The sequence below is a fragment of the Pseudophryne corroboree genome, chromosome 9 (genome assembly GCF_028390025.1).
Source record: "Pseudophryne corroboree isolate aPseCor3 chromosome 9, aPseCor3.hap2, whole genome shotgun sequence".
Lineage (NCBI taxonomy): Eukaryota > Metazoa > Chordata > Amphibia > Anura > Myobatrachidae > Pseudophryne > Pseudophryne corroboree.
In genome coordinates this window covers 305,321,169-305,348,422 of record NC_086452.1, presented here as the reverse complement: position 1 = coordinate 305,348,422, position 27,254 = coordinate 305,321,169, and positions in this window count along the sequence as shown.

The following is a 27,254-nucleotide window of genomic DNA, read 5'->3' as shown; positions in this document are numbered from 1 at the left end:
ATAATAATTCGCAAACCCTAAAAAGCGCTGAATTGCTTTTAAGTTGGTGGGTTGCGCCCAACTAAGGATGGCTTGGAGCTTCTTAGGTTCCATACAGAATCCCCGAGGGGAAATAATGTACCCTAAAAAGGATACCTCCGTGACATGAAATTCACACTTCTCCAGCTTGGCATATAGGTGATTTTCACGTAATTTTTGAAGAACCTGACGCACCTGGGTAACATGTTGTTCAATAGAGTCAGAATAGATCAAAATATCGTCTAAGTAGACGACTACGAATCTTCCAAGAAAATCACGGAGCACATCGTTAATGAGATCCTGGAAAACTGCCGGAGCGTTAGACAGGCCGAATGGCATAACCAGATACTCGTAGTGACCCGATTGAGTACTGAATGCCGTTTTCCACTCATCTCCTGACTTGATTCGGATGAGGTTATACGCTCCTCTCAGGTCAATCTTAGAAAAAATCACAGCCGAACGTAGCTGATCAAAGAGGACAGAAATCAGCGGCAAAGGGTAAGTATTTTTTACTGAGATCTTATTCAAGGCTCTAAAGTCAATGCAGGGTCTGAGTGATCCATCTTTCTTCTCCACAAAGAAGAAGCCTGCACTTAAAGGGGATTTAGATGGCCTGATAAATCCTTTCCCTAGGCTCTCTTTAACATACTCATTCATGGCCACAGTTTCTGGTCCGGACAATGCATATAACCTTCCCTTTGGCAATGTGGCACCAGGAATTAGCTCAATAGCACAATCATAAGGCCGATGGGGAGGCAGAATGTCCGCATTGCCCTTGGAAAATACATCAACAAAATCCTGGTATTCCACAGGAATGGGTGCGGGAATGACAGCAGCAATTCTGAGGGGAAGCGTAATACATTCCTTATTACAGATGGTACCCCATTGTGAGATCTCCCCCGACTGCCAATCAATGATGGGATTATGAAAGGCCAGCCAAGGGTGACCCAGAACCACTGGAACTGCTGGGCAATGGGTAAGGAAAAATTCAATTTTTTCGGAATGAAGAGCTCCAACCGAAAGTAGAACAGGGGGTGTACAGAGAGAAATAACCCCATTGGATAAGGGACTCCCATCTAAACCATGCATGGTGATATGCCTACCCAAGGTTAACTGAGGAATACCTAAGGCCTTGGCCCACGTTAAGTCCATAAAGTTCCCTGCAGCTCCACTGTCAACGAAAGCCGACACCGAAGAACAGAGGCTGCCAAAGGAAACTTTAGCTGGGACTAACAGGGAATTATTCGAGGAGATAAGCTGCAGACCAAAGTGAACCCCCTCACAATTCACTTGGTCGAGGCGTTTCCCGACTTGCTCGGACAATTACGGGCAAAATGTCCTTTACCCCCACAGTACAAACAAAGACCAGAATTTTGCCTTCTGGTTCTTTCTTCAGGAGACAGCTTGGAGAGACCCATCTGCATGGGCTCCTCTATGTCCACAGGAATGGAAAAAACACAAGGGGTAGACCCGACAGGTGCTCCTTTTTCAGCCCTCCGCTCTCTGAGACGACGATCAATCTTAATAGAAAGCTCCATGAGTTTATCGAGAGTCTCAGGAGCGGGATACTGAAGGAGACTGTCTTTTATAGACTCAGATAAGCCGAGGCGAAACTGACTGCGCAGGGCTGGGTCATTCCATCCACAGTCGTTCGACCAACGGCGAAACTCCGTACAATAAATCTCTGCGGGATTCCTACCCTGTCTGAGAGCACGTAACTGACTCTCGGCGGATGCCTCTCTATCAGGGTCATCATACAATAGCCCTAAAGACCCCAGAAAGGCAGAAAGGCGTCTACAGACAACAATGCCGGATCCTCTGTTCTTAAACCAAAAGCCCAGGTCAGGGGATCCCCCTGAAGTAAAGAAATAATAATTCCGACCCGCTGAGATTCCGTACCTGAGGAGACTGGTCTTAAACGAAAATAAAGTTTACAAGACTCTTTAAAATTAAAAAACTGCTTCCTATCACCAGAAAAACAGTCAGGCAAATGCATTTTCGGTTCAGGAACGACCCTCGGGGAAGTCCGTAAAAGATCTTCCTGTGACCTCACCCGAAGGGAAAGATCCTGAACCATCTGAGTAAGTTCTTGAATCTGGCTAACTAGAAGCTGGCCAGGATTTGGCCCTAAACCAGTGGGATTCATGAGGCCGACAAATCTTCTAAACTGAATAAGGGAAAAAATCAAACCCTGTTAAATTTTAAGTTTTGGTCTGGCCGGTTATAATGTTATGATTCCAGTACTTCTGACCAGAGGAGATCTTATGACAGAGGCCAGAGTACTGGAAGGAAATGCTGGTTACGGGAGCGGGAAAGCCTAGTAACCCCAGGCGCCCTAACTCCGTTGTCTCGCCCGTGTAATCAGAAATCCCCTGCGAGACTATGGTTGCTTGAGCCCATGGCAGCCGCGTTTGAAGGGCGGATTATGTCTGCCCAACTCCGATGCCCCCTCAGGTCTTAATGGGAGACAAAGGGAAATCCGAGACAGGGTGATAACAAGGGGCCCTCTGACTCAGCAACCAGGCCAGGGGCTACAAGCTAACTAACTTAAACCAGAAGTATGTGCGGACAAACCGCCAGGGAAAAGGACAACCAAAAATCCACTAATCCGTTACTCCTATCCAGCACCGCTGGATACCAGAGTGGATTTGTGGGAGCGGAATCCTCCGCAAAAAGCTCCGAAACACAATATAACCAAATAATAAATAGTAAGCGGTCAAGCCGCAACACACGGCTACGCCGCGACTCACGAACACCACAGGATGTTAAAGGTGCTCGGTCTGGACTCCAGGAAAGGATGACAACTTCCGAGTACTGGATCACTGAGGACAGGAACGACCGGATAGAACAGGACTGGAAAACTCTCTGCAACTGACACAGCAAACAGGAAGCTATAACCGGCGTCTGTGAGAAGTCCTGAGAGTGCCTTTAAATGGAAGCCCTCCAATCAGGAGCCAGACAGGGCTAATTACAACATGCCGTGCAGCTGCATGCTGCACGGCCAGGAACCAGTGAGGTGATTAACTTAGACCCAGCAACGGGGAACGCGGTCCGACAGTGGCGTCCCCGTTGCTAGGGTCTGTGCGGCTCCGTGCGCCCGGCGTCTAGCGTTGCTAGGGAGCCGGCGGCTGTCCGCATGCGGCGTCCCTAGTTGCTAGGCGCCGGGCCGCACTGACGAGCGGACCCTCGGCGCCTAACACCCAGTCTATGCTTGCACACATCTCGGTGATTCCTAAGGAGGGTAAAGACCTGGCCCAGTGTTTCAGCTATAGACCCATCTCCCTGTTAAACGTTGACTTGAAGCTCTTCGCCAAATTAATGGCGATTGGCCTGAAGCTCTTCGTTCCAAAACTAGTACACTCGGACCAAGTTGGGTTTGTCCCAGGCCGCGAGGCCAGGGATAACGCCACAAAGGTTTTGGATCTAATTCATTACGCCTCGACTTGCAAATCTCCTTCCATTCTCCTCTCAACAGATGCGGAAAAAGCGTTTGATAGAGTAGACTGGGATTTTTTGTTGGGGGTGTTGGAGCACTTGGAATTGGGCCAAGCAGGCTTCCAGAGAATTCGGGCCCTGTACACTAGGCCCTCTGCCGTGTCCGTATAAATGGTGAGCTGTCGGACCCATTCCAGATACGGAATGGCACTCGTCATGGTTGCCCATTGTCACCACTTATTTTTGTGCTGTGTATGGAGGCCCTGGCGAGGGCAATTTGTCGGAATGTTCACATCACAGGGTTGCAAGTGGGAAATAGAGAATATAAACTTGCCCTGTTTGCCGACAACCTCCTCGCGGTAATATCCAATCCCCTGACCTCTATACCCAATCTCCTTAAAGAATTTAAACAATTCGGAACCCTCTCAAATTTCAAAGTTAATTTAACTAAGTCCACAGCAATGAACTCAACATTAGATCAGACTAGTCTTCAAGTTCTCCAAGCTATTTCGCCCTTTGCATGGCACCCTACACAACTTAAATATTTAGGGGTGATTCTACATAAAGATCTTTCCCAGATTTACCACTCTAATTTTCCCCAACTTTTATCCAAACTCCAATCTGATCTCTCCAAATGGGGTGGGAAAACAATCTCATGGATAAGAAGAGTAGGAGTCATGCAAGCAGGCTCAATCTAGCGGGTCGCTCACTTCAGTGCTGTGTGAAATGAGTGGCCCCCCGTCCCCCCTCGCTCAGCACAAATTGCGCTGTGCTGAGCTGGGGGAGAGATGTGTGCTGAGTGGTCTGTGTTAAGATTGCGCAGCACACATCTCTCCCGTCAGTGATGTCCTTTAGCCTTAGAAAAAGATGGAATCAGGTTATCAATATGGTGTCTGAATCTTACAATTCAACATGTCACAATATTAAACAGTGTACACCGTAATAACATCGGAATGATACATTACGGCTGAATAACATTAATTATAGCAAGTAGGATACCCAGTTCCGAAACCTAGAAAAGCTCAATTGCATACAAACATGAATTAGGTCCTGTATGTGAAAGGCTTGTCTATTCCCAGGGGAACCTGGAAGGTTGTCTAAAAGGGATATGGTCATTAGGTTGACACAGCTTAGGTCGACAGTCATTAGGTTGACCACTGAAGGTCGACATGCATTAGGTCAACATGGTCATTAGGTCGACATGTACTCGGTTGACAGGTCAAAAGATCGACATTAGTTTTTCAAAATAAAATTCATTATTGGATTTTTCCATACTTGACGATGCACATCGACTACGATTGGAACGGTAACCTGTGCTGAGCGAAGAGGTAGCGGAGCGAGGCACCTTGCCGCCATGCGTGGGGACACGGTGTACTAATTGGGGTTCCCCGTCAACTTATGAAGAAAACGACACCAAAAACAGTCCAAAAACTCATGTCAACTTTTCACCTGTTGACCTAGTACATGTCGACCTAATTCCCATGTCGACCTAGTGCATGTCGACCTAATGCCCTTGTCGACCTTCAGTGGTCGACCTAATGACTGTCGACCTAAGTAGGGTTGACCCAACCATCCATACCCGTCTAAAATTCAGGAGACTCCAATATATTCTGTGAGAGTAGGCAAGTATGCCCCACCATTGTCAGGACACTTCTGCTGGCACCTCATTTCACCACTCCTTCAAGCAACAGTGCATTTGAACCTGATTTCATTGTGAGTGGATTTCTTATCAAGCCAGTGCATCTGATTAGATTAGATGTACAGGTTATTTTATCAGCTTTACTGACTCCCTGGCTGCAGACCTACTGGGAATAACAATTCTTAGCGGTTTGATGAATACAGTCAGTGGGATGCTGAGTAGATGAGCACACCACAAACTGTACTGTTCTTCTTTTACTGTAGGTTCACTCTGATTTTTACTACTTTTGGTAGTTTATAGCAACTGTTGGTATGTGAATCATCTTGGTTAAATTACATTTTATGGTCATGCCCAACTTTTTAATATGCTGTTGTTTGAATGTGAGATTAAGGACATTTCCTGTAACATCTGTTCACATTGTTTAAACAAGAGTCAATTACATGTTTCCATCAGCAATACACATCAGACATTTGCAAGCAAGTCAAACAAAACAAACAGTTAGAGCAAATTGTGCAATAAAACACCTTGAGATAAAAGAAATTCAATTCTGCTGATTAGATTAGTTGGCAACTCTGTAAAAGTAAAGAAAAGGCACAAAATACTTAGATCGATGCACCAGTGAATGTCAATGAACAATCATGATTATAATTTCAGATACAACTGCAATGAATTTACATCCCAGGGAAATAATAGAAAAAACTAGAAAGTAAAAAGGAAACAGTTGTTTCATAAAATCAAAGTACCCTGTTGCCACTAGAAATAATATGTACAGTATTTATATATACACTGATTCTCTTTATAAAGGAGGAATCATCTCTTGGTAATATTTTGGTTCAAATACATACTGTATTTGAATGAATAATTTATTAAATTATCTCTTGTATGTATGCTGTTCCCCACTTTCAGGGGCGGATTGGGATCGAAAACCAGCCCGGGAAATTTATGTAAGCAACCCTAATAGGGGTGGGGTCTGTTGATGGGGTGGAGTCTGTGGAGTGGGTGGGATTACTGCTCAGAGGGCCTGAATATAAGCACGAATGGAAAGTGCGAGTCGTAGGCGCGCAGCAAAATTTTAGGGGCTGACAATGCTAAATTCCTTTGTCGTATAAACAACCCTTATGAAGCTAAGAACACTGTACGCTGTTTACTTAAGAAATACCGTAATGATACGCTATTTGCGTAACGATCGCTCAGCCGTAGGCGAGACGCTCAAGCGTCACGTTCGCTCACGGCCCAGTGATCACAGGACACGTTATTGGTTATGTCTAGGGGAAAGATTCGCTGTAACGTAGCATACGCTAGAGACCACGAGGAGGTCACCAGCGGTGCAGACGCTCACAACACTATACCTTTATGTTAAACCTTATACCGATGAAACACACAGAATACCTTAATGTGAATACAGGGTGTAAATGCAACCTTGTGTAACCTGACTATCTACAAAGCTATTTGAGCGTCACCGACGCTCAAATGAACACTTATCACTATAGGAAATACACAGATACTGGTTTAGGTTTCCAAGGCCTATTAACTGTATTATGTCTAATATACTTGTAAAAGGGGATAACAGTACATATGATACACTACAATATAACAGAGACTTCCTAACCACAGAACTAAACAATAAATACAAAAAGACAATACTACACTGACCTAAATGCAATACGATACAATACTATAATACTATAAGGTATTTAAGAGAAAAAAAGAGGAGAGAGGGAGAGAGAGAGAGAGAGAGATTGGCTCGCAGAAAGACAATGATTATGGAGAGAACTTACGCACAAAGGGTATGATCGCCAGCGCCTCGATATCCAGCTCCCGATTATCAGCAGATAACCGTTGATGAGAGAGTGAGCGCTGGATGTGGTCGGCCTGCCTATTTATGCTCCACACACAATGCAATCTCCTGGTCCTACAATCCCATTGTCCATTGGCCGAAGGAATTCGGCCCTGCATCATAACAAAAGGTCATAGGGTGATTCATACAGGTGGGCTGTGACGATTTCCAACAGCTCAGGTGGGTGGGAAACTGGGTTTCCCGCCGCATACCTGAGTATGTGCAAATCATAGAAATGGACATAAACTTCTTATGTCCATAACTATTCGCACGAGCGATTAATACGCTCCAAACCAACACCGGAATATTGCTAATCAAATACTCTTCCGATGGGTACCAAACACTGCTGTATGATTCCTGTTAAACCCTTCGTACGATGCAAAGAGGGATTCCTCAGCTCTGGGACATTATACTTTAACCAAACTTACAGAAACTATCAAAGGGATCATGATCTATAAACTACATTAATTGTGAACATTTGTAACTAATGAGTCGCACGCTACGATCACATAAACTCTACCGTAAATGCGCATACTGCGCGTGCGAGTGCACGCTATTGCGGGTATGCGCTTCCACGGGAGAGCGTACGCATGCGCAGCACGGACCAGTGTGCGGTGCAAATATGGCAACGTGCATTGAGACATTTTTCTGACTTTGACAGTCCACCCTTTGGCAGTCAATAATAACTGCCACAAAATATTTAAGGAGAAAAATGTAAGTCAGGGGTTAATTGATTTCCATGGTGGGGAAAGGAAGAAGAATGGAGTAGGTGTGAAGAGGGTATGACCTAGTGAGAAAGTAGAAGCATGTGTGTATGAGTCCATGTTTGGAGGGTCATGTATCATCGTGCCGTACGTGTGGTAAATCAAGCTTCGAGGTATTGCGAAGTATACATTTGAATTCCTTCTTATCCTGTGGTACAGGTCTGTGGATGGGCTGTCAAACTTTACCGAGCTCATTTCGGTTGTGGTTGTAACACAATGGGGATGCACATTTTAGTTGATGATACATGAATTGGGGGGGGTATGTGGTTGCTGCTATCTGTGCCTGTATTCCCTATCGACTATGTGTGTCATTACCTGAGGGTTGCAGAGATGAAGATAAAGAACACTTACGAAAAATGCAATGATATTCTATGTCAGGTTAATGTACGTTCGTCGATTGAGGTCTTGATTGGTGTCGGTTGATTGGAGTCTTCTTCTTTGTGCTTTTGCTCATAAATCGTGAGTAAAGCATACAACGTCCATGGATTTACAAAAAATGTTGGGCTAGCGTGATTTTAAAGTTCCTAGGGAAACTGGGGTACCCATGGCATTGTCCATCAAAATCTTGTTTATCAGGTCGTCTGCTCTTCTTCTTTCCATCTTTCCGTTGTCGGCCCCTTGGCTCATCAAATCCTTCGTCTACGTGGGTCTTTGTACCTCGGAGGAAAACATAGAAATGGGTGAAAGACGGACCGTATACTTATTACATCATTACGTCATGGTTTCTAGCATTGGGTCATAAATCACATCCAGGTTAATTACAGTTTCCTCACTCCTCAAGCTCATCACTTTTGTACTTTGTTTGCACCTTATTAAAGCCTGCCCGCATCTAAATATCAATCCAAACGATATAACGACGCCCAAAATACATAGGAGAAACTTTCCAACATCCATTATGACTCCTTGAGCCCAGTCTCCTAAACCGGAGAACCAATTTCGCGGGTTCAACCATGACACCCAACCAGTCAGCTCATTACCTACAGCAGCAAGGGTGAGATTGTGTTTTCGACGAAATTCCCACTTTAATTGCAGAATATCGTCCATCTTTTGGTCTATGACCTCTACCGGATCCTCGGTGCTATTTGTGATATACGTGCAACACTTTATGCCGTACTGTGTTGCCAATGTAACACAATATCCGCCTGTTACTGCTGTAAGATAATTAAGAATCATCCTATGCTGAACTAGTTCTGTTTTGTAAGCTTGAAGTTCTCTTCCAGTGTATCTAAACGTGTCATCATACATTTCAGTGATATTATCTAACAAATTGGCGAGTGCGGAAATGTATCTATAATTCATCACACCTCGAGCGGTGCGAGTGAAATCTAACGCTACCAGAACCTGAATCCCGGTGGATTCATGGATAAGATCAGAGGCCGGATGCTCTAACCTTTCTGACAGTTGTCTTTTAACAAGGTGCTCGTAGTGAGTGTGAGTATAAGGAGTTTGGGCACCACGGTGTATGTCCTTCATTTTGTCATGTGTAACAGTCATTACTTCAGGCAATACTTTTCCAATATAACACAATCATTCAGAGTTTGGGGCAAGCCACTTGTACGCCTTTCTCCCGCATATGAAATATGCATCATCGGGGAGAACATAAGGGACGGAGAAGGACATGACCATGTTACAAACCTTCCAGGTGAAATCTCCTGACCCTAATTCTTCCATCTGCCTAATGCACGTATCGGTTTGTACGATATGTGCACAGTATCCTGGTGATACCTCTCCAACTTTAGTAATCCTATTTCCTAAGGTATATCGATACCGGAAAGATTTTCCTCTACTGGCTATGTGGCGTACGAGCTCTGTATCTGTAGGCATTCTATCTGCTCTGTGTGAAAAGGTCATGGTAAGGTTGCTCCATGACACTTCCCAATTTCCCGGTTTTCTAGGATTGGAGATGTTAAAGCATATGAGGGACCTATCCACATGGTATTGGTGGAGCTTCAAACTAGGAGGGCTGGAGATGTTAAACCTCCGGTCCACCGGTCTCCCACCACTTAGCTCAAGTACCTCCCCTAACGTTAAAGGAAATGGTACTAGCCCTGATTTACTGTGACCCTGAGGTACTTGAGAGCATACCCAACAATCTGTTTGGTTTAACACGTTACCCACTAAGGAGTGATAGTCACTCAATGGATGCCGGTCTATATGGATATTAAAACTAGATTGGCATTTCTTTATGCATCCATCTTCAACCAGATTATCACAGAGCCTACAGATACAATTTTCCTCAGCTAACAATCCATCACAATTTCTTCTATCGGATCGTTTTCTGATACTCGCCTTTGCTTGTTGGCTTGGTTGATCTTGGAAAACTACACCTCCATCATCATAATCGGAACCCATTCCAGAACCTCTCTCGACCTCTATGGTACTCTCGCCGGAACAGACTGCTCTGGTCAACATCATGGTTAACATCAAAATCCGGATCACAGTCTCTTGGGGCAAGTCCATCTTTGAGGAGGAAATAGAGAAGAATGAGAAGGGGGAAAAAGAAATTTTTAAAGGAGAGGGGATGGGAAGTGGAGAAAACAATAAAAGGGAGAGGGGAGTCGACAGCTGCTTTCGGTCTTCAAGGCTCAGGTGCCGCCTCAGTCCTCCTGGAACAGACACTCTAGTGATACAACCTCTACCGTCTGTTCCTTATCACGGGACTTCTCTGGATCAGCAACCTTCTTGCAGTGGGATGAATGGACCCAAGTCTCTCTCTCAGCAACCTTCAATGCTGTGGTGCTAGTCAATAAGACCTGGTATGGTCCTTCCCATCTATCAATAAGACAACCTGAGCGTAGAAAATTTCGTATCATTACATAATCCCCAGGTTCAATGTCATGACAATTACTATCTGGTAAATCAGGAATCACCAACTTCAGATTATCATTTTGATTCCTCAACTGCTTACTCATATTAATTAAGTACTTTACAGTTACTTCATTGTTACATTTCAAATCATCCTGAGGGTTAATTATGACATGCGGTTGTCGACCAAACAGAATTTCAAAAGGAGACAGATTAAGAGGGGACCTGGGAGTGGTTCTGATACTATACAAAACAATGGGTAAAGCTTCTGGCCACGTCAATCCTGTCTCTGCCATTACTTTACTCAATTTATTTTTAATAGTGCTGTTCACTCTTTCGACCTTCGCACTCGCCTGTGGACGGTACGGAGTGTGCAGCTTACTATCAATTCCCATCAACTTACACATTCCTTGAAAGACATCACCTGTAAAATGGGTACCCCTATCACTTTCAATGATTCTAGGGATACCATATCTACATACAAATTCCTGCACAATTTTCTTAGCTGTAAACATAGCGGTATTTGTAGCTGTTGGAAAAGCTTCGACCCAATTCGAGAAAACATCTATGCAAACAAGTACATATTTCAAATTTCTACATGGGGGTAATTGAATTAAGTCAATTTGTATTACTTGGAAAGGGCCGCCGGCAGGTGGGATATGGGATGGTTCTGTTGGTATTGCTTTTCCAATATTCTTTCTCAGACAGGTAAGGCATGACATTGCTCTTTTACTAGCATGAGAGGAGAATCCTGGGGCGCACCAGTATGCTCTTACCAATTTGCACATCCCCTCCTTGCCTAGATGAGTCAGCCCGTGAGCTGCTTCAGCCAGACACGGAAGGTATGCCCTGGGGGCCACTGGTTTACCATGTCCATCCGTCCAGAGCCCTGAGGACTCCTGGCCATATCCCTTTGCCTTCCAGACTGCCTTCTCCTGAGTGGAACACAAATTCTGCATTTCACACAACTTTTGTGTGTTGATGGTATTAAATACCATCAGTTGTGTGGTGTCTGTCCGTATGGGGGTAGCAGCTGCAAGCTTTGCAGCTTCGTCTGCTCGGCTGTTACCAAGGGATACTGGGTCTTGACTATATGTATGTGCTTTACATTTGATAACAGCCACTCTGTCGGGTTCCTGTATCGCTGTTAGAAGCCTTTTTATGTGAGCTGCATGCGCTATCGGTGTACCAGCTGCCGTCATGAAATTTCTGAGACGCCATAGCGCTCCGAAATCATGGACTACCCCGAACGCGTATCTAGAATCGGTGTAGATATTGGCAGACTTACCCTTAGCCAATTCACATGCTCTGGTTAGGGCGACCAGTTCAGCAACCTGGGCTGAGTGAGGTGGGCCTAGCGGTTCCGCTTCTATGGTGTCTTGGTCATCTACGACTGCGTATCCAGTACACAAGTCTCCCGAGTCTGACTGTCTGTGACAACTACCGTCCGTGTAGAACGTGAGTTCTGCATCTTCTAGTGGATTGTCACTGATGTCAGGCCTTGCGGAAAAATTTTGGGTCAAATATTCCATACAATCATGTGTATCTTCCTTTGCATTAAATCCTCCTTCCCCATCACTCTCACCTCCCACCCTTTGTGCCTGTCCAGGCACACCTGGGAGAAATGTTGCAGGGTTTAATGCGCTGCATCTCCTTATGGTGATGTTTACTGGGGCCATTAATGCCAATTCCCATCTCGTAAACCTTGCTGATGATACATGTCTGGTTTGGGCAGAATTCAATAAGGCCGATACCGCATGTGGTGTATGGATTGTGAGGTTGTGGCCTAGCACGACATCTTCGCTTTTCGTCACTAGCAATGCTATCGCTGCAACGCTACGCAAGCATGTGGGGAGGGATCGCGCTACCGTGTCTAGCTGCGCGCTGTAGTATGCAATTGGCCTGCTGGCATCACCGTGTTTTTGTGTTAGTACCCCTGCTGCGCACCCAGCGCTTTCTGTTCCGTATAGCTCAAAGGGTTTCCCATAGTCTGGCATACCTAATGCTGGTGCCTGCGTTAGGCACTGTTTGAGTCTCTCAAATGCTGTTTCGGATTCGTCTGTATGCGAAATCCGATCAGGTTTGTTTGAGGAGACCATTTCCTGCAAAGGTAGTGCTAATATGGAAAACCCTGGGATCCAATTACGGCAATACCCACACATTCCTAAAAACGTCCTGATCTGTTGCTGGGTTTGTGGCAGTGTCATGTCTCTAATGGCTTGGATTCTATCAGCGGTCAGGTGTCTCAGTCCTTGTGTTAGACAGTGTCCCAAGTATTTTACCTTAGCTTGGCATAATTGCAACTTGTCTTTGGAGACCTTGTGACCTGTGTCTGAAAGATGAAACAGGAGCTGTTTCGTATCCTTCAGGGATGCCTCCAATGAATCAGAACACAGTAGTAGATCATCCACGTACTGTATCAACACTGATCCACTTTCCGGTTGGAAAGACTGTAAACAATCATGCAAAGCCTGAGAAAATATACTTGGACTATCTATGAAACCTTGGGGTAACCGAGTCCACGTGTATTGGACTCCTCTGTATGTGAATGCAAACAAATATTGGCTGTCAGGGTGCAGAGGTACCGAAAAGAAAGCGGAGCAGAGGTCAATAACAGTGAAAAATTTGGCAGTGGGAGGAATTTGCATTAGGATGACAGCTGGATTAGGCACTACGGGGAACTGACTCTCTACTATTTTGTTAATCCCCCTTAGATCCTGCACTAGCCTGTAACCCCTCCCCCCACTCTTTTTAACAGGGAAGATGGGACTATTTGCTGTGCTGGACGTTCTTACTAGAATGCCCTGTTGTAGCAAGCGCTCTATTACCGGGAAAACTCCTAACTCCACCTCTGGCTTCAGAGGATACTGTGGGATTTTTGGAGCTATCCTACCATCTTTTACTTGTACAACTACTGGAGCTACATTTGCCATTAATCCAGTGTCCTGTCCATCTTTTGTCCAAAGCGACTCTGGTATCTGAGATGTCATCTCTTCTACTTGGGATGGATTCCTATTTGTCATAATGGAATGTGACATTAATTTTGATGGGGAGTCTAACATGTCTCGTACTTCCTGAGCGTGATTCTCAGGGATGTCCAAGAATACACCTTCAGGAGTACAATAAATGACGCAACCCATTTTACATAGTAAGTCTCTTCCCAGGAGATTGGTCGGTGCCGATGCAGCCAGCAAAAAGGAATGCTTGGTATGCAAAGGCCCTATTGTAATCTCGGCTGGTTTGCTAACAGGGTAGTGCTGGACTACTCCTGTTACTCCTATGGCTGGAACTGTCCTACCAGTGGTTCTCATGCCCACTGTCGAATTGATCACTGACTTGGCCGCCCCTGTGTCTACAAGAAAGTTTAAAGTTTTACCGGCTACATTGATTGCAATCTCTGGTTCGCTTCCAAGACTGGCAATCAATTTAACTGGTTGCAGATTACAGGTATGGCCACACCCCTATTGGGTATGCTGACCTCCCTGAATCCCGCTGGCAGCAACTACTTGTGAGGGAGTTAGCTGGGAACTACCAGAGGCATGCCAGTCTCTGTTTGGGGGATATCTTTTTGTTTCCCCTGTATGTGGCTCAAAACTCCGCCTCTGTGGACCCTGCTCCCAATGTCGTGTGTGGTGTTGTTGTCTAGGGGGTTGAAAAGATCTTTGTACATTTCTTACTCTACAGTCTCGTGCAAAATGTCCCGGTCTGTTACAAGAAAAACATGTTATTACACTTGCCTTACCCACAGGATTCGGTGGTACATACGCAGGCTGCCTTGTGGTCAGCGCCTGTATACTTACGGACATCAACTTATCACTTTGCGACTCCCTGTGCCTAGTGATATTTCTGTCGTGATCAATAGCAGCCTCTCTCAAGGTGGACACTGACAGACCTCGCCAACATGGCTGCGTGGTCTGTACCCTAGCTTTTAATGTTTCTTTCAAACCATCCATCAGTAGAGATACTGCTACTTCTCGATGGTTTGGGTTGGTCTTAATGTCTTCTATACCAGTGTACTTTGCCATTTCTAATAGTGCCCGGTGAAAATATTCTATTGCCGTTTCGGACTACTTTTGCTTAATGGAAAATATTTTATTCCATTTAACAACGGCTGGGAAATACTCTTTTAGCTGTAAATTTATCCTTTTTACATTATCCTTATTGTACACGTCTGTAAGCGGTACATCTTTATCCAATGCACAATCAGCTAAAAACTGAGTTGCATCAACATTGGAAGGTAAACAAGCTCTTAGCAGTATCTGCCAATCCTTGTTGTTGGGTTCTACCGTGTTACCTAAATCCCTGATGTATTTTTGGCTAGCAACTAAATCCTTCCTGGGGTCAGGAAATTCGGACACTATTGTTCTTAATTCCATTCTGAAAAATGGAGTGTACATGGCAATGTTCCTTATGGGAGTGGCTCCAGACACATCTGTTTTTCCATTGGGAACTGCTATTACCCTTACAGGAGCAATTCTAACAGCCTCTTCCTGTGTAGATTCTACAGCTTGTTGTGGTACAATTGTTTCAGTGTAGTGCATGGTGCCGTACTTACCCGTTGACACGACCTCACCTATCCCTCCGCTAGGGGCTTTCACTAATCTCGTGGGTGTCGCTGTGCCTACTGTGGTCTCTGCTATGGTGGCTGCAAGAGAGAGAGCTGAAATTGTTGCTGAATCGTCTTCTTGATCACACTCCTGAGGAAGGTTCAAAACAGGGTACATCTTGCACGGGTTAATACTTGCATGAGTTATTTGGTTAACATCATTAACATTTACAGTGTTACTAAGAGTTTGTGTTTTACAACCCAGTGCGTTTCTCTCCGCAATCAACTTCTCTCCTGCAATGTATGGTGGGGGAGGAGCTGTGGCAATCAACTTCCTGACTGCCCCAGATCCCGCCGCCAGAGCCAAACCTCTCTGTATCTCACCTTCCTGGTGCCATAACTGTAAATAATCATGATGCTGAATTCGTCTCTTTGCTGATTTTACGAGACATATCCTCCTCCTTAAATTTTGTAACACCTCTGGACTGAAGCTACCTATTCTTGGGAACTTGTCCCTGTCTTGTACAGTCATTCTCTCCCATTCATCACATAAAGATTCGGTGTGAATTCCATATTTTTCACACATTACATATCGTGCCGACCCAACTGGTCGGTTCACAGAATCAACCTGAACCAGGGTTGATCGCCCCCTACCTGAGCAACTGGCCCCCATAGTCTGTAGGTGTTGCTTAATCCTCCTTGGATTTTCTGTATCAAGGTTTTCAGCAAGCCTTTTCAGACAACCAAATTACTCCACAGTAGGCCGGCGGTGGCGGTTTACCGAGTACCCCACTCACTCGCCCACCTCGACCAATACGACCTGTAAACACCGTTATGATGCCAGCGTACTCGATACAGGGCCCCTATGGAACCTTCAGTTTACTGGAACATATGAGGGTTACCCGCAGGACACTTACTCTTTCCAGTAAAGTTGGGGTTGTTAGATAGTTCCTGAGTGACCAGCGAACTTCCCTTCCAAAAATAAAAAATTACACAAATCACGTCAGAATGTACAAATAGCGTTTGTGACCACTTTACTCTAATGGTATTTAGGTCAGATTACTAACTACTGCACACAATTACGTGTGGTCCAATCGTTCAGTACACGAGCACTATTTGTCATGTACTGAAAGACCAATGGAATCGATGTTTCCGGCCGCGATTCCTTCAGCAAGAGCTTATGGCCTATATGGGTTCTGCACCAACACCCCAGGCGTTGTGCCACTGGACTTTTATAGCGGACCTTTTACCTTACGACCTCCTGGTCTTGTTCCTTATGACCTCCTGGTCTTGTTACCTTATGGTCCGCTATACTCTAATGCTCAAATATTATTTAACCAGGGATGCCTCCCTGGCCACCGTATATGTCACTTACACGTATGTTCCTTGACGAGTACCCGACTTTCCTTTTGGTTCCACCTTAAAGTTATATAAACTTTTGTATACAAAACACACTCACTCAACACATGTACACTTTGTTTCTATATCTATTTCTGCGCAGAAATTGTCTTCAGGCCAAAAGTGTTACCAATTAGGAGCAGGATCTGTTAAACTAAATTTCAGATTTTCCAAAAAATAGATTTGCGTTATTTACCGCTGTGCGTTACTTATCGCTTTTGCGCTAATTATCGCTTTGCGCTAATTATCGCTTTGCGCTAATTCAACTTTTCGTGACTTGGGCTACGTGGGCGTAACCAGACGCTACGTTGCGTAGTGAACGCTGCGTGCGTCTGCCTTTTGGATTGCGTGCGCTAGTCTTTGTTAGCGACACGTGTACGCAATGCAAAGGATCCACCGTAACACAATATATTTATTTATCAATGTAGGTGATCCCTGATCATCTACCGCAATCCACACTGCCTGCCTTGTATCTCAGACAAACCGTGTGTTTGTTCTATACTTTAACTATTACCTCTAAAATAACAGCAAATCTCTTTTTTAGCACTTTCTATCAACTATAAAATATTGGCAAACAGGAATAGTGATATACGAAAATGAAACAGAAATGCAGATAAATGTATGCGTACGCAAGACAAAAGAAAAATAAACAGTTTTAAAAGACACAAGCGTTTTGTTCTTACTTCCGGTTACCGGGTTCCTTCAGCACTCTTTGTCTAAGCGAAGCAGACGCTTATCCCGTCAGCAACTGCGAGATAACCTCCCACCCTTTTGCTGGGGGATAATGTCTGCTGATCTACCTAGTGCAGATGTGAAAAGGACCGGACGAGCCCGCAATTGACAATGCTAAATTCCTTTGTCGTATAAACAACCCTTATGAAGCTAAGAACACTGTACGCTGTTTACTTAAGAAATACCGTAATGATACGCTATTTGCGTAACGATCGCTCAGCCGTAGGCGAGACGCTCAAGCGTCACGTTCGCTCACGGCCCAGTGATCACAGGACACGTTATTGGTTATGTCTAGGGGAAAGATTCGCTGTAACGTAGCATACGCTAGAGACCACGAGGAGGTCACCAGCGGTGCAGACGCTCACAACACTATACCTTTATGTTAAACCTTATACCGATGAAACACACAGAATACCTTAATGTGAATACAGGGTGTAAATGCAACCTTGTGTAACCTGACTATCTACAAAGCTATTTGAGCGTCACCGACGCTCAAATGAACACTTATCACTATAGGAAATACACAGATACTGGTTTAGGTTTCCAAGGCCTATTAACTGTATTATGTCTAATATACTTGTAAAAGGGGATAACAGTACATATGATACACTACAATATAACAGAGACTTCCTAACCACAGAACTAAACAATAAATACAAAAAGACAATACTACACTGACCTAAATGCAATACGATACAATACTATAATACTATAAGGTATTTAAGAGAAAAAAAGAGGAGAGAGGGAGAGAGAGAGAGAGAGAGATTGGCTCGCAGAAAGACAATGATTATGGAGAGAACTTACGCACAAAGGGTATGATCGCCAGCGCCTCGATATCCAGCTCCCGATTATCAGCAGATAACCGTTGATGAGAGAGTGAGCGCTGGATGTGGTCGGCCTGCCTATTTATGCTCCACACACAATGCAATCTCCTGGTCCTACAATCCCATTGTCCATTGGCCGAAGGAATTCGGCCCTGCATCATAACAAAAGGTCATAGGGTGATTCATACAGGTGGGCTGTGACGATTTCCAACAGCTCAGGTGGGTGGGAAACTGGGTTTCCCGCCGCATACCTGAGTATGTGCAAATCATAGAAATGGACATAAACTTCTTATGTCCATAACTATTCGCACGAGCGATTAATACGCTCCAAACCAACACCGGAATATTGCTAATCAAATACTCTTCCGATGGGTACCAAACACTGCTGTATGATTCCTGTTAAACCCTTCGTACGATGCAAAGAGGGATTCCTCAGCTCTGGGACATTATACTTTAACCAAACTTACAGAAACTATCAAAGGGATCATGATCTATAAACTACATTAATTGTGAACATTTGTAACTAATGAGTCGCACGCTACGATCACATAAACTCTACCGTAAATGCGCATACTGCGCGTGCGAGTGCACGCTATTGCGGGTATGCGCTTCCACGGGAGAGCGTACGCATGCGCAGCACGGACCAGTGTGCGGTGCAAATATGGCAACGTGCATTGAGACATTTTTCTGACTTTGACAGGGCATAGCTTCATGGGCAAGGGGCGTGGACACATAATAGTGCCAACTCACATTACACCACAGAGTAGTGCCGCTTATACACATTGCACCAGGTAGAACCTCCTATACACACTGCGCCTGGTAGAGCATGTTATACATATTGCGCCAGATAGAGCACGTTCTACACATTGTACCAGGTAAAGCACATTATACACATTGCACCAGGTAGAGCACGTTTATTCACTTTACTCCAGGCAGAGCACATTATACACATTGGACTAGGTATAGCACATTATACACATTGCATCAGGTAAAGCATATTATACACATCGCACCAGGTAAAGCACATTATACATATTGCACCAGGCAGAGCACATTATACACATTGCACCAGGTAGAGCACGTTATACACTATGCGCCACTTAGAGCACGTTATACACATTGCACCAGGTAGAGCACCTTATACACTTATGCATATATACTGTATATAACTGCAGCAGAGCCCGGCACTCCTGATAGACGTTACAATGGCCCCGGTGCCATCCTAAAGAAGTTAGACAGGCAATTTGTTAGAGGCGGCACTCACCGGACTTATACATACAAATATAGACACTGCACTACCACCAGCGCAGCACTAACGTTTCGGCGTTTAATCCTTCATCAGAGTACTCTGATAAAGGATTAAACATCAAAACGTTAGTACTGTGCTGGTGGTAGTGCAGTGCCTTTATTTGTATGTGTAATCCGGCGAGTGCCGCCTCTAACAAATTGCCTAATATATATATATATATATATATATATATCCCAGATGTGAATGCACACTCACGTTTAATTTAAGCAAACGTGTTTTTATTCGTCAACCGTGTGTTGTTTCCTGATAAAGGGGGTTCAGCCCCCAAAACATTGAAGAATAAATATATATATATATATATATATATATATATAGCGTTAATGCAGTCCCCTGGGTGTAGCTATATAAACTCAACCACCCTCCAGGGACCAGGCGGCACTCCACGGATTTTTTTGAGAAAAATTGCTTTTATATATAGTCAAAAATTCAATACATGGTGCAAAAACAAACCGACGTTTCAACGCCTCACTTTGCGGTCAGCGGTGAGGTTACTTTTGGTCAACCGCTAACCGCAAAGTTCCCACCATTGGCTACAATGGAGCGCATAGGCGCTACATTGTATCTCTGCCGTGTGCTGCCTGACAGACACTACAGGAGCACATAGCCAATCAGGAGGGTGCCACGATGTGGCGCTCCCTGATTGGCAGAAGGGACCCTCTTTGACAGTAGTCAGGGGGGGTCCTGGCAGTCGGGGAAAGGGGTCCCATGTGTAAACATGGGACCCCTTTCAGTGCGTGGTCGGGTTTCCGTTTTTTTATTTTGCCAAATTCGTGGATTATACAAAGAACAGAAGGTACACTGGATTATGTGAGTATAATTTTTTTCACAGGTACCCCTAGGATTCTACATGGAGAAGAGGACCGAGCCTCGTGTGAACATAGGTAAGTAAGTATGTATGTTTGGAGATGTGCATGTATGTAATAAACTTATACTGTCACGGTGTGTGTATCCTGTTTTTTGTTGGATATTTTTTTAGTAGTAGTACTACAGGTACCAGCGGGCCCGGTTTTCCACTGCATGCTGGTACTTGTGGTTCTCCAAGTTCCAGCTTGCGGGGGAGGCTTGCTGGGATTTGTAGTAATGCTACTAAAAACAATATTCTCATTTTTTACACAAGGCTATCAGCCCCCCATCCGCCGCCCTTGGATGGGGGGGACAGCCTTGGGCTTCACCTCTGGCCCTTGGGTGGCTGGAGAGGGGGACCCCTTGATTTAAGGGGTTCCCACTCCTCCAGGGTACCCCGGCCAGGGGTGACTAGTTGGGTATGTAATGCCTGGGCCACAGGGACCTAGATAAAAGTGTCCCCCGGCTGTGGCATTATGTACCTGGCTAGTGGAGCCCGGTGCTGGTTTAAAAAATACGGGGGACCCCTACGCTTTTTGTCCCCCGTATTTTTTGAACCAGGACCAGGCGCAGAGCCCGGTGCTGGTTGATTAAATATGGGGGAACCCCTGACATTTTTTTGCCCATATTTTTTCAACCAGGTCCGGCTCAAAGAGCCCGAGGCTGGTTTTGCTTAGGAGGGGGGACCCCACGCATTTTTTTCCTGAAAATTTAACACTTTTCTACCCCTTCCCACTGATAAACATGCACGGATCTCATGGATCCGTGCATGCCTATCAGAACACGGTGAAAAAAGCAGGTCTGTTTTAAATCTGCTTTTTTTTACGATTTGTATTTTTTCACGGCAGTGTTTGGCTATTGCCGGCAGTGTTCGTGAAATACACTTTTTAGTAAATTACCGAGTTGTATCAAAAAACAGTCGTATTTGACCGATGGTGTATTCATTCGTATTTTTTTTCTTTGACTTCCAAAAAAATACGAATGCCCTCATCACTGCCGAGATTTGAGTTTAGTAAATTCCCGAGATGACACTTTGAAGAAAAAACACCATCTCGGTCAAAATCGTGAGCTTTGTAAATATACCCCTGTGTGTTTAATATTTACATTTATTTTTGTAAACAGACATTCTTAAAATCCTGGGCAACGCCGGGTACTCCAGCTAGTATATACTAAATCATCTGTCACAGTAGCAATATTCTGAGCATATTGGAAGTCTCGCAACAGAACATTTATAGATGGAGTTTAAGATCATACATGTTAACATTCAACAATATGCTATTTCAGCATGCCCTATTATGGAGTCTATATAAGTCATTAGCAAAACCAAATGCTCCGTCTACATACAGTACAGTGCAGGCACAAGGTCGTCATGCAATAAGTGATATGCCGGCCAGACTCTTATACCTAAGTTTCCTTTTGATGCTTGATCCAAATAATGTATCACTAACAATGACATTACTGTGAAGTGAAGGAGAGATGATTAGGATGGTCACCTGTAACACACATGCAATGTTTCTGTGACATGGAAAAACAATGGAAGAAATGTTATGGAGTCACCTTCATTGTTGTCCTAGTTGATAGGACAACCAGAAGAGTAGCTTTGGGTGGAGTGTCATGAGATGAAATGAAAACAAAAAAGTTATGTACCCTCCAGGTTCTGTTCTCAGCAGTCCGGCTATCTGTACAATGATGCCACGTGGTGCCACAGGGCACAGCCACGTTCACTGTCCACTCAACCTCTTTCCAACACATCCAGCGGGTGTGAACAAGTCGAGTGGATGTCATTACCTATTCCCTGTGAATGTGACCTAGCGGGCCCGTCTTACAGTTTTATATACGCTGGTATTGAATAATACATTTCTAGTGCGCCACAAAAAAGACAACTCTTATTTCTTCTCTTTATACGCTCATGGGATACACAGGTTCTGTGGCTGATTAAACCAGGTGAAATGCAGACTTGAGGTCAGCCAGCCACAGAAACTGTATAATTTCTGAGTTTTCTGGTTTAATGGGATAGTATAGCGCTCTCTCTCTCTCTCTCTCTCTCTCTCTCTCTATATATATATATATATATAAAGAGGACTAGCGGTGCGGCACTCCAATGATTGACACAGAGAGTAAGATGTAGTGACAACGTTTCAATGCCCGTATTTATTGTGGCATTTTCGTCATATATATAAAAAGAGCTTTATTTCCTTATAAAATATAAGCAAGGATTTAGTCTAGAAATTCCTGTCACTTATGTTTTCCCTTTACCTATATATTAAGGCACTCTGTATAACATTGCCTTATACTTCATTTTCTACACTAGTCTAATTTTTTTTAAACTAGAAACTCATGTATATCCAGTTTTAATTGATGTAGAAAATGCATATGTAAGATATCTGCAACTGTGTAGCTTTGCTGCTGGTTACTGTGACATCACACCTAGCTTGTGACATCACTAGTTCGTGACATCACAATGCTTCTTCCTGTAACATTCTATCTAGAGCTGCTGACATTTCCAGTTTCCATGCAGGAAGACAGGTAGGAGGAGGTGAGTCCTACATAGCAGGGTATAATGGAGGGGGGTAAGGAAGACAGAGTGCAGTATAGTCAGCTGAAAGGCAAGACAAGATAGACAGAACAGGGAATACAGGTACAAGGACACATAAATAGGAGAAGCACAGGAAGGAAGAACATATTTAGGAATAAAAATGTAGCATTACAGGAATAAAGAGGGCAGTATGGAGTATAAGCACACATACAGGGGATGCAGATAACCTGGGTCTCTATGAGGCAGGATTGTGGCTTTGGGATGAAAAAGGTAATAAAATAGATAAATGGGATATTGATAACTTTGAAAGTATCTTGTTTGGTTTAAGGAAAATTGGGAAACTGGTGGACTCATGGACATTTTATTGTACTTAAACTAGTACTATGCTTAATGATAGTCTTTTGTGTTTTTTAGATCATCTGGCAAAGAGATTTGCAGAGTGTCGGGTGACCGGCAAAGAGATCTGCAAAGTGTCAGTTGAAGACGACGGGAGGGGTCGCAGAGGAATTAGTGACTGGAGAATAGCATGCAGGAGGTAAGTTACCATACTTGTGTAATTGTGTGTGTGGTGGGGGGTATTGAGAGCACAGTACAAAACATAGGGTCTATGGTGGGGGAGAGCGGACAATACAAAACATGCAGAAGGGGGCAACTTGGTATAGCACATACAGATGGTGTGGGGGCACAATACAAAAACATAGAAATTGTGGTGTACTGTATAGGACATACAGAGGAAGGACATACACTTTTGGGGGTTGCGAGATGTAGTACATACTGTAATATAGAAAAACAGGAAGGGTAGGGAGAGCATGATACAGAACATACAGATCGGGGGAAGAACAATACAGATCAGGGGAGATAGTGAAATGGCTGACATTTACAGTATATCAATGAACTGGGGGCAGGTGTACAAAGCCCGGGAGAGTGATAAAGTGGAGAGAGATAAACTATCAACCAATCAGCTCCTAGGTGTCACTTTTCAAACACAGCCTGTAACATGGCAGTCAGGAGTTGATTGGCTGGTACTTTACCTCTCTCCACTTTATCACTCTGCAGGGCTTAATACATCTCCCCCCATAGAATAACCAAATAATGAAATGGTACAGAATGGTGTAAATGATGTGAATTGGAGCTGTAACAAGTGACTGTTTCCCTATCTTTACATATAATAAAGGTGACATAGTCCTTTCCCTAGAGTCCTTCTCCTTACCGCTCAGGGGGCCTGATTAAGATGCGGACGCAGAGCTGCTGTTGCACCAAGTGGCTCAATGCTTTTTCACTGTGCATGCGTGTAAGCTGCACTGCACACAAAATGAAATCAAGCTCACATAGAGGATCCCATCATAAAGTGATTGACAGGAAGTCAGCGTTTGAGGTGGTAACGGGGGTGGCTAACTGTATACAGGCGTGTCAGGTCCGTTCAAACGCTGTTCCATGTGCGTGCATAAATTACCCATTGCAATCTGTGTTGCTGCTGGAGAGTCCCCTGTGTCTAGGAGACTTGCTCATCCTACGACTGCTCAGACTCACGATGCAATTGTGAAAGGCAAGATTGCAGCAGCAATCACTTCAACAACCACAACTGAATCGGGCCCACAATAACACCATCATATTTTACTATTTTATCACATTTAACAACTAAGGGGTCAGTTTAATTAGGTGCGAGTTTGTCTTACAACAGCCGCACGTTCCGGTAGCCCCATTGGCTGAATCTGGCCACGAAGGGTGTGAGTTTGGATGCTGTTGAAATGTCGCAGCAATGGTAACTCATACCTAATTGGATTGACCCCTAAATGTTAGCAATTTATAGCTTTTATTATTTACTGGTCAAATTTCTTTTCTGAAGGTACCCACTAATTACTATAAGAGAGAACTTATCCCCCCAACGTGTATATTGTATAAAAACAATGGGCCCTTTGGGATAATTGTCCTCATTTTAGGTACTTTCCATGTCCTCAGTAGTTAGAGTAACATATTTACATAGAGAGATTTTTCTCTCTACACAACCACACCACTGTTTGCAGTTTGTCTCTTTGGTTGTTCATCCACTAACAATGATTTTTCATCTCTTCCTCTTCGTCTACATGCAGTGGGTGATCCCTGAATAGCTGCCCTGGGAGGAGAGCTGCGGACACATGCTCCAAATGTTGGGACATATGCATTACCTATTAGGCGATGTGGTAAAGACAACGGCTGTCGGGTTTACGGAAGTCAGAATACTAACACTGGGATCCCAACACTCTTCAGAATCCCGACGTTGGAACCCCGAATGGGCAAGGATACCAACGCCCGTAGCCTCACGATCATAGGTTTAGGGCTGGGCAAGAGGGGTTAGGTTTAGGCATCAGGCACGGGAAAGGGGGGTGGTTAGGCTGCGGGGGATGGAGGGTAAGGTTTATGCATCAGGCGGGGGGAGTTAGGTTTAGGCGTTAGGCAGGGATTTAAGTTTAGGCTGCGGGTGGGGGGGAGCTTAGGGTTAGGCACCCCCGGGGGTGGTTAGGCTGCGGGGAGGAGAGTTAGGTTTAGGCGGGGTGATTAGGTTTAGGTGTCAGGCAGCAGGGTTAAGTTTAGGCTGTGGGTGGGGGGTGGTTAGGGTTAGGCTGCGGGTAGGGTGGGTTAGGCACCCACGGGGGTGGTTAGGCTACATGGGAGGAAGGGTTAGGTTTAGGCATCAGGCAGGAGAGTTAGGCTTAGGTGTTAGGCAGGGATTTAAGTTTAGGCTGCAGGTGGGGGGAGCTTAGGGTTAGGCACCCCCGGGGGTGGTGGTTAGGCTGCGGGGGGGAGTTAGGTTTAGGCGTGGTGATTAGGTTTAGGTGTCAGGCAGCGGGGTTAAGTTTAGGCTGTGGGTGGGGGGAGGTTAGGGTTAGGCTGCGGGTAGGGTGGGTTAGGGTTAGGCACCCCTGGGGGTGGTTAGGCTGCGGGGGAGGGAGGGTTAGGTTTAGGCATCAAGCGGGGGGTTAGGTTTAGGCATCAGGTGCTGGGTTAGGTTTATGCTTCGTGTGGGGGGAGGTTAGCATTAGGCTGCGGGTAGGGTGGGTTAGGGTTAGGCACCCCCGGGAGTGGTTAGGCTGCGGGAGAGGGAGGGTTAGGTTTAGGTAGCAGGGACGGAGGTTAGAATTAGACTGCGAACAGGCAGGGTTAGGGGGGTGGGGAGAGGGAGAGGTTTAGGCATCAGGCGGAGGGGTTAGGGTTAGGCTGCTGGTGGGGGGAGGATAGGGTTAGGCTGCAGGTAGGGTGGGTTAGGGACCCCCGGGGGTGGTTAGGCTGCGGGGGAGGCTAGGGTTAAGATTAGGCATCAAGTGGGGAGATTAGGTTAAGGCTGTGGGTGGGGAGAGGTTAGGGTTAGGCAGCAGGTAGGGTTGGTTAGGGTTTGGCACCCCCGGGGGTGGTTAGGCTGCGGGGAAGGGAGGGTTAGGGTTAGGCATCAGGCAGGGGTTAGGATTAGGCTGCGGTGGAGGATTGGGTTAAGATTAGGCATCAGGTGGGGAGATTAGGTTTAGGCTGTGGGTGGGGAGAGGTTAGGGTTAGGCAGCGGGTAGGGTTAGTTAGGGTTAGGAACCCCCGGGGGTGGTTAGGCTGCGGGGAAGGGAGGGTTAGGTTTAGGCATCAGGTGGGGGTTAGGTTTAGGCACCAGGCAGGGGTTAGGATTAGGCTGCAGTGGAGGATAGGGTTAGGTTTAGGCATCAGGTGGGGAGATTAGGTTTAGGCTGCGGGGAAGGGAGGTTTAGGCATCGGGTGGGGGTTGGGTTTAGGCATCAGGCGGTGGTTAGGATTAGGCTGTGGGTGGGGGGGAGGATAGGGTTAGGCTGCGGTGGGGGGAAGTTAGGGTTAGGCTGTGGGTAGGGTGAGTTAGGCATCCCCGGGAGTGGTTAGGCTGCGGGAAAGGGAGGGTTATGTTTAGGCAGCAGGGATGGAGGTTAGGATTAGGCACCTCCGCGGGAGGGTTAGGCACAAAGGGGGAGGTTAGGGTTAGACTGTGGACAGGCAGGGTTAGGGGGATGGGGAGAACACTCCTTACTCACCCCTGTAGGTCTTTTCTGTACTGGGATCCCGGCATCGGTATGACAAACACCGGTTTCCCATGCGCTGGGATAGCATACTGACCCCTCTATTAGTACACCTCTTAATGCCCAGAGGGAAGGGCGATCCTGAGGCCATGGTTCCCCAGAGGTTTCCCCCCAAGGGGGTTTTCCTCTCCTGAGTGCTGAAGGATGACTCTTTGTGAGTCCAGAGGTGTAGCTTTTATGCCATAATGCGTACCAATCTCATGCCCGTCCCTGCAATGTATAAGAAGTAAAATAATTGCTAATGCGATAACTTTACTTCTGGGTTTAGATCCCAGCTGCACTAGTTCACATGTGCAATCTCAGACTGCGTATGTGAGAGCAGACAGTAATGCAGAGGGATCCCAAGGATCCTTCTCCTGGGAATTATTGCATAATGTAGCCCACAGGCTACAAAAGCCACTTAGAAATGGCATTAGCTGCCGAGCCAAGCTCAGAAATGCTTTGTATTCTGGTGCTTGGGGAGTTTCACAGTTTACCATCTGCCGTAGAAACTTTTGGTGG